The sequence below is a fragment of the Sinohyriopsis cumingii genome, chromosome 11 (assembly GCF_028554795.1).
Source record: "Sinohyriopsis cumingii isolate HCF-2022 chromosome 11, ASM2855479v2, whole genome shotgun sequence".
Taxonomy (NCBI): Eukaryota; Metazoa; Mollusca; class Bivalvia; order Unionida; family Unionidae; genus Sinohyriopsis; species Sinohyriopsis cumingii.
In genome coordinates, this window is record NC_142971.1 from 55,962,703 (window position 1) to 55,971,512 (window position 8,810).

An 8,810-nucleotide genomic window follows, 5' to 3' on the forward strand; every position below is an offset into this window, starting at 1 on the left:
CTTTGCACGTCGTGTGCACTTCTCCTTGTTTGTCACGGTATTCGTAGCCGTAATTTTTGGGACCGCCACTGACGAAACTTAGAATCTTGTCGTCGGGATGCTCGTCTGTCCAGGCTCCTAAACGGTCTCCTTCGATGTTAGGGTGATGTTGAATCGGGTGATGGATGTAAATGCAACTGTCCGTGTCAAAGTACAGGACACGTTCTTCTAACAGTTCTAAAGCTTCGTACAATTTTAAGCGAGCATGGGCTGTCACGTAAGCCGCAATGATGACATTTCCAAAAGGGTCGTCTTGCACAAAGTCCAGATCTTCTTCGTAATTGACCAAGATCAAATTCTCTCGAACGACGTCCACGTGTTTCATGTATTTGGTTTTGTCGTGAATCATCTGGAAGTAGCGGGAAGGTTCTGTCAAATATTCCGTCTTGGGTAAACACGGTCGTTGTGCCATTTTGCCCCACAAGCAATTTAACATCACTTTGGCAAACGATCGCCTGCCTTCGTTTTTCTCGATGTGGTCTAAAGTGATGCCTTCTTGTTCGTAGTATTTCTCTTTGAATTGTATTTGGTCTTCGGGAGTGTGACACCAGGAAGGATAGCCGCTGGCTTCTTGCTTCAGTTTCAAAAAGGCATCCACGTAGTCGGCGAAAATGCCTTTCTGAGTAGGGTCACCCTTGTGGTATTGTTGTGTCTTGGGAAAGTGGCAAATTTCGTACACTTCTAACAGTTGGTATCCCATGTCCAGAGCTTTGAACAATTCTACGCTGACCCAGGTTCCCGTCAAGGCACGTTCTTCCTGGGTGTGCTGACAAGGTTGGTCTTGGTTGCACGTTTCGGCACAAGTACGGCACAAGGGAAACATCAGTTTGCCTTGACAATGGTGAGGTAAGACGGGATGGTATAGGTTCGTGGGAGGCAAAACTTTGCACTTGATCAAGCCTTCGTATTGTCGAATGTTTTTCAGGTCGATGTGTTCCGTCAGCAATTGCGGGTGCCCTACAGGAAAGCGACAATATTTGCACACGTAGGGATACAGCGAACACACGTCCAAGTATTTGATTTCTTCTCCTTTCTCTTCGTCGGCTTGGTACAGCAAACAGGTGGCATTGGTCCTTCCTCCGTACAAACTATCCCTCGGGTTCAGCGGGTCCATGAACTGGTAACTTTCCACGAGGCGTTTAAACTCGGGATCGGTTTTCATACGGTGATCGTACTCGTGTTCCCACATTTCCACCACTTGGTATCCTTCCTGTTCTAACTTTAGGCGTCGCTGACAAGTGTCCTGGTACAAGTCTTCCATGGTTCGTTGCAAAAACTGATTTTTAGTGCCACGGTCAGGGTAACAGACGGGACATCCGTGAAATAAGCAACCGTTAAACTCGTACACGATCTTGGGGTTTTCTAAGTCCCAGCCATCGACCGAATACTTTCCGATGGTCTTTTCGCCCCCTCCGTTGCGGGCATGTTGAATCCACTTGTCTTCCTTGTCGCACAAGTAATGTAACCAACGTAGGGCTTTGACCGAGTATTGACGTTTGACAAAGTGGGTCGTTTGAGGACTGATTACAGCCACGGTGTTTTCAGGCATGAATCGTTGTCGATACACTAAGGAACACGCTTTGGCAATGGTGCAAGCTTCTTTCAAAGGATCGACCCCTCCGTGTTCCATGAACAGTTCTCGAAATTTTCCACAGCAACGCCGTAAAATGTCCACGTCGGAACGACAATACTTTAGCATTTCTTCCTGAAAGTCGAAAGGGTCCGAGGCGTGAGCCTGGTACCAAGCGTAGAAAGCTTCTCGTTGTTCGGTACGCATGTTGTCGGGGTCGTAATAGTGAGCCTCAGGCAAATGGGGTAGAACGGCGTGTTGATTGACTTCCGTATTGAAAAAGTGTGGAAAGTACCCTTTAGTCATTTCTGTCATTCCAAACGTTTTAGGCATTCGACTCAAAGGCATGGCCAAGTAACTCATCGAATCTTTAAACTGCACTTGTCCCACTTGCATGAAAATGATTTTGGCTCCGTTCAAAGTCACTTTAGGACGCTCGGTGCCTTGTTCCGTATAGTGCCTCAAAAGAAACTGTCCATCGTATCCGGAGAAATTGTGAGCCATCACCGTGGCATGACGATGACAATCTCCGTAACGTTCGATGTCCTCTTGGCTCCACGTCTTGTCGATGGGGTCTAAGACCCATCGAGCGAAATCGGCTAGCGTGTTAGGTCCCCGAAAGATTTTTTCACGTCCTCCAGGAATCTTGCTGCAGTGAGGGCAATGACTAAAGATAGGTTCTTGAATGCACTTCTCGCACGCTCGATGAGCCACGCAGAAATTAGGAATGTGAATGCCGGTCTCTTGCATGCATTCGAAATCGAAAAAGATGAAATTGCCTTTCTTCTTGTGACCGTCCTCTTTCTCTGGTGGGGGTTGGTATTTTTGCACGTAACATTGGTGTTCCAAGTCCACGATGTGGTGACAAATGTGACATTTTTTCTTTCCTCGACATACGTGTGCCTTGGCAGCATTGGTACATATGACTTGTTCACACGTAGGGCACAATCTCAGGAGTTGACAAGCACATTTCTTCTGTGAACCTTGCGTTTTCAGATGTTGTTGGTAACAGGTAGGGCTGACAAACGTGCGCAGACAAGTGGAACAAGGCACTGGTTCTTCGCTCAGACAGGGTGAAGAGGCCAAACATCCTGAGCATTTCGATCCACAATGCTTGTGTTGCTCTCGATTATTATAACCATGGTCACATTTCTCACAGTAATAACCGTATCCCAGAAATCCGGTGATACTGGTAATCGTATCGAAATGGTCATCGTGATGATAAACATGAATGTATTTTCCGTCCTTAAAATCTTGGCCTCGAAACAATAGAGGCCCGCGCATTTCTTGAGGGTGCACTTTCAAGGTGTATCGTGGAGCTAGGACATCTTGCAATTTTTGCATCTCAGGAATGCCGCAGGGTGTGTCTTTGGGCAGTCCGGCTTGTTGTAACAGGAGTTCTGCTTCGTTTCGTTGTTTGGCTCGGTCGGAACGTTGAATAGTGTCCCAGGTTCTTTTCCATTCTACCGTGTCGTTCTTGTTGGCATAGGTTCGTCCCACCACGATGGCACGGGCTAAACACATCTGGTCATGAGGGTTGTTAATTCGGACGAGACTCTTTTTGGTGTTGCGAAGGTCGTCCACCAATAACATCTTTTTGCGTCCGGTCCCTTGAGGAGGAGAGACGTGGGTCATGTCCAGTGTGGCTTTACCATCGGTGATGTCAAACTGATCATTGGATTGTTGTACGTGTTGAATCTTGTCCATGACTTTGGAAGCAGTCAATTCTGCAGGGGTGCTAAACTCGATCCAAACAGGGGATTTCAAACCGTCGTGTTGTATGGAAAGTCTCAAGCGATCGTCTTCTTTGGGTTGACATTGTCGCTTGAGTGAGGTGAGCAAAGAATCCCACACCTCGGTGATGAACACTTCTGCTTTCTCTAACGGCACTTCGGACTTGAAATCTTTAAACTTCAGCGTGTATTTGTAAGCCGTGGTTCTAAATTTTCTAGAGGAGCGCTTTTCCGTCTCTCGAATGGAATAGTACTTTTCAGGGTTGACTAAGGGTGGTGAACTTGGTTTAGAGGGTTCGGATTCTGGTTCACTCATGTCCTCTTCAAAATCACTGGCATGAATTTGTGCCAAGATTTCAGCCCTGGTACGAGGCGATAGATCACGTTTCTGCCTCTTACTTTCTTCTTCTTTCTTCTCGAATGAATGGGATCGTTTCATCTTGAAAGCAAAAAGTCAAATGACTCAAGTTCAAACACCATAAACTACTTTATAGTCATAGCAGACCAGCGTATATAAAAGGGTGTGTGTCTTGTCCTTTCACTATTCATTTCACTCTCAAGCCGAGCACAACGATGGAAGAGACTAACCAGATGGAACGTTTCGTCAGAGCTTTGCGAGGGGTCATTAGAAAATTCTCTTCAGACCAGCCTACGGACTACTCTCCTTCCTTTAGAGATAAAAGTCAAGATACTTGCTATATCTGTCAGAAGAAAGGGCATTGGTCTTCAGAGTGTCCAGACCGTCAAAAAAGAACAAAAACAGGGACTAAAAAAGACAGAAGTCAAGATACCTGTTATTATTGTCAAGAAAAAGGACATTGGTCTCCAGATTGCCCAAAAAAAAAACAAGAGGAGTCAGAAAAAAAGAAGGATTATTCAGAAGAAGAGAGGGATTCTTCAGAGGAAGAAAGAAGACAGGTGAAGAAAAAGAAACAGGAGAAGAAAAGAAGAAGGGAAGAAAGTGAGGAGGAAGAAGAGGAAAAGAGTGTGACGGTGAAGAAATTCAAAAAACAGAGAGACTAAACAAGGAGACAGAAGAAGTCAATGAACTTTTAATCAAAAGTGTTGTGTTGTGAATTGTGAATTGGATTGTAAAAATGGAGAAAAGAATAAATGAATGATATAAGGTAGGTGTCTTTGAGATTTGATTTTAAAATAAGAAGCTACACTCACGCACTCATACAAAGACACGTACTACAGGGTAAAATGGGTGGGTTTTTTTTGAGTTATTGGCAAATTGAAATTGTATTTCTTTTCGAGATATGTGGGTGGCCCTGAAAAGGGCCTTTTTCTTTATGGTGTAGGGGTGAGTTTAAGCAATCAACTTTAACTGCCTTATGCCTTTGCCACGGCCAAGGCCTACTTCTGGACTGCGTAATGTTGATGATGATTGGGTTGAAATCGCTAAGGGTGGTACGGTAGGCTTAGTCACAGGGTTGACGTGTTTGGCTCGGGAAGGTCGTATTCTCTTCGGTCGTGATAAAGAAGTCTGATACATTTGTTTCAAACTTCTTAACTCCGCTAAAATGTCCAACAGTACCGTGACCGTTTGATTTTCACCCTCTTGTTTCTTTGCTGCTACTTCTTCTTGCTGTTGTTTTTTTCTTACCTCTTCTTCTTGTTGCTGTTGCTGTAAGAGAAAAGCCTGTTCCGCTTCCTTTTGTCGTTGTATAAATTTCTCCAATTCTTCTTTCTGTCTCTGTCTAAAATTCTCCACTTGCGGTAACGAAGAAGGTAACGAAGGTTCCGGAACAAATTCTTGCGAGGAGAGAAAATCCACAAAATCCCAATTCACCTCTTCTGAAAGTAAGTCCGAGTTCCCTTGGGCAGTCTCCCCTGCTGGTGCACCCCAATGGATCGTTTTCTGAGTTTCCGTCATGTTGAATCACTGTCGCATAGATTGACTGCACACAAGCGCTAGCGAATCTATATTGACTACGTGACGTCACAGACTGCTCTCTTCGGATTGGATGCGGGCTGACTGAATTCTGTAACGCGTGTTCGGATTGGTGAATGAACTCAATCCGTTTCAATCCTTTCTGTCCCTATAAATAAGCGCCGTTCACTGCATTGATTCACCTATTGTCGGAGCCTCAACATGTGGACAGACGTTGAATCTTCAACCCTTGTATCAACAATGATGTTCAGGACGGACATGCTCATGTATGTCCGATCCAAGTGGACCGTTGTCCACAGGACCAACAGCAGCCTGTGGATAAGAAGAGTCTATATAGAGAGACAAGGTTGCCTCAAGAGGACTCTGATGTATGGCCCTGCTGTAAGACGAAGTTTGAGGACAAGAAGATGTCGCAAATGCCCTTTATGTTAAGGGCATATTAACATAAACCAAAGGCCCTTTTCAGGGCCAGCCATATTTCTCGAAAAGAGATAGCCTTTCCATTGCCTACCCCTTTTTTAAAAAAATTTTAAAAAAATCCCATGTTAAATTCCCCTTGTCCGTAGATTGTCCCACGATTTATTCCCATGTTAAATTCCCCTTGTCCGTAAAGTGTCCCACGATTTATTCCCATGTTAAATTCCCCTTGTCCGTATATGTTCCCACGATTTTTCGCCATGTTAAATTTCCATTGTCCGTAAAGTGTCCCAGGGGTGTTTTTAATGCTAATTCCCATTGTCCGTAAAGTATCCCTATTCACTACTCACCACGATGGCACGGGCTAAACACATCTGGTCATGAGGATTGTGAATTTGGACAAGGCTACGCTTAATGCTGCGAAGGTCATTCACCAATAACATCTTTTTGCGTCCGGTTCCTTGAGGAGGAGAGACGTGGGTCATGTCCAATGTGGCTTTTCCATCGGTGATGTCAAACTGGTCATTAGATTGTTGCACGTGTTGAATCTTGTCCATGACTTTGGAAGCGGTCAATTCTGCAGGGGTGCTAAACTCGATCCAAACAGGGGATTTCAAACCGTCGTGTTGTATGGAAAGTCTCAAGCGATCGTCTTCTTTGGGTTGACATTGTCGCTTGAGTGCAGTGAGCAGAGAATCCCACACTCCGGTGATGAACCCTTCTGCTTTCTCTAACGGTACTTCGGACTTGAAATCTTTAAACTTCACCGTGTATTTGTAAGCCGTGGTTCTAAATTTTCTAGAGGAGCGCTTTTCCGTCTCTCGAATGGAATAGTATTTTTCAGGGTTGACTAAGGGTGGTGAACTTGGTTTAGAGGGTTCGGATTCTGGTTCACTCATGTCCTCTTCAAAATCACTGGCATGAATTTGTGCCAAGATTTCAGCCCTGGTACGAGGCGATAGATCACGTTTCTGCCTCTTACTTTCTTTTTCTTCTTCTTTCTTCTCGAAAGAATTAGATCGTTTCATCTTGAAAGCAAAAAGTCAAATGACTCAAGTTCAAACACCATGAGCTACTTTATAGTCATAGCAGACCAGCGTATATAAAAGGGTGTGTGTCTTATCCTTTCACTATTCATTTCACTCTCAAGCCGAGCACAACGATGGAAGAGACTAACCAGATGGAACGTTTCGTCAGAGCTTTGCGAGGGGTCATTAGAAAATTCTCTTCAGACCAGCCTACGGACTACTCTCCTTCCTTTAGAGATAAAAGTCAAGATACTTGCTATATCTGCCAGAAGAAAGGGCATTGGTCTTCAGAGTGTCCAGACCGTCAAAAAAGAACAAAAACAGGGGCTAAAAAAGACAAAAGTCAAGATACCTGTTATTATTGTAAACAAAAAGGACATTGGTCTCCAGATTGCCCAAAAAAGAAACAAGAGGAGTCAGAAGAAAAGAAGGATTCTTCAGAAGAAGAGAGGGATTCTTCAGAAGAAGAGAGGGATTCTTCAGAGGAAGAAAGCTGACAGGTGAAGAAAAAGAAACAGGAGAAGAAAAGAAGAAGGGAAGAAAGTGAGGAGGAAGAAGAGGAAAAGAGTGTGACAGTGAAGAAATTCAAAAAACAGAGAGACTAAAAAAGGAGAAAGAAGAAGTCAATGAACTTTAAATTAAAGTGTTGTGTTGTGAATTGGATTGTAAAAAATGGATAAAAGAATAAATGAATGATATAAGGTAAGAGTCTTTGAGTTTTGATTTTAAAATAAGAAGCTACACTCACGCACTCATACAAAGACACGTACTATAGGGTAAAATGGGTGGGTTATTTTTTTTTTTAGTTATTGGCAAATTGAAATTGTATTTCTTTTCGAGATATGTGGGTGGCCCTGAAAAGGGCCTTTTTTCTTTATGACGTAGGGGTGAGTTTAAGCAATCAACTTTAACTGCCTTATGCCTTTGCCACGGCCAAGGCCTACTTCTGGACTGCGTAATGTTGATGATGATGATAATGATTGGGTTGAAATCACTAAGGGTGGTCCGGTAGGCTTAGTCACAGGGTTGACGTGTTTAGCTCGGGAAGGTCGTATTCTCTTCGGTCGTGATAAAGAAGTCTGATACATTTGTTTCAGACTTCTTAACTCCGCTAAAATGTCCAACAGTACCGTAGCCGTTTGATTTTTCACCCTCTTGTTTCTTTGCTGCTACTTCTTCTTGCTGTTGTTTTTTTCTTACCTCTTCTTCTTGTTGCTGTTGCTGTAAGAGAAAAGCCTGTTCCGCTTCCTTTTGTCGTTGTATAAATTTCTCCAATTCTTCTTTCTGTTTCTGTCTAAAATTCTCCACTTGCGGTAATGAAGAAGGTAACGAAGGTTCCGGAACAAATTCTTGCGAGGAGAGAAAATCGACAAAATCCCAATTCACCTCTTCTGAAAGTAAGTCCGGGTTCCCTTGGGCGGTCTCCCCTGCTGGTGCACCCCATTGAATCGTTTTCTGAGTTTGCGTCATGTTGAATCACTGTCGCATAGATTGACTGCACACAAGCGCTAGCGAATCTATATAGACTACGTGACGTCACAGACTGCTCTCTTCGGATTGGATGCGGGCTGACTGAATTCTGTAACGCGTGTTCGGATTGGTGAATGAACTCAATCCGTTTCAATCCTTTCTGTCCCTATAAATAAGCGCAGTTCACTGCATTGATTCACCTATTGTCGGAGCCTCAACATGTGGACAGACGTTGAATCTTCAACCCTTGTGTCAACAATGATGTTCAGGACGGACATGCTCATGTATGTCCGATCCAAGTGGACCGTTGTCCACAGGACCAACAGCAGCCTGTGGATAAGAAGAGTCTATATAGAGAGACAAGGTTGCCTCAAGAGGACTCTGATGTATGGCCCTGCTGTAAGACGAAGTTTGAGGACAAGAAGATGTCGCAAATGCCCTTTATGTTAAGGGCATATTAACATAAACCAAAGGCCCTTTTCAGGGCCAGCCATATTTCTCGAAAAGAGATAGTCTTTCCATTGCCTACCCCTTTTTTTATTTTATTTTTATAAAAAATATAGAGACCCTCCCTGTTTCAATTTTACATAGACCCTATACAGTCCCAAGGGTTTTTTGGCCATGTTAAATTTACATAGACCCTATATTGTCCCAGG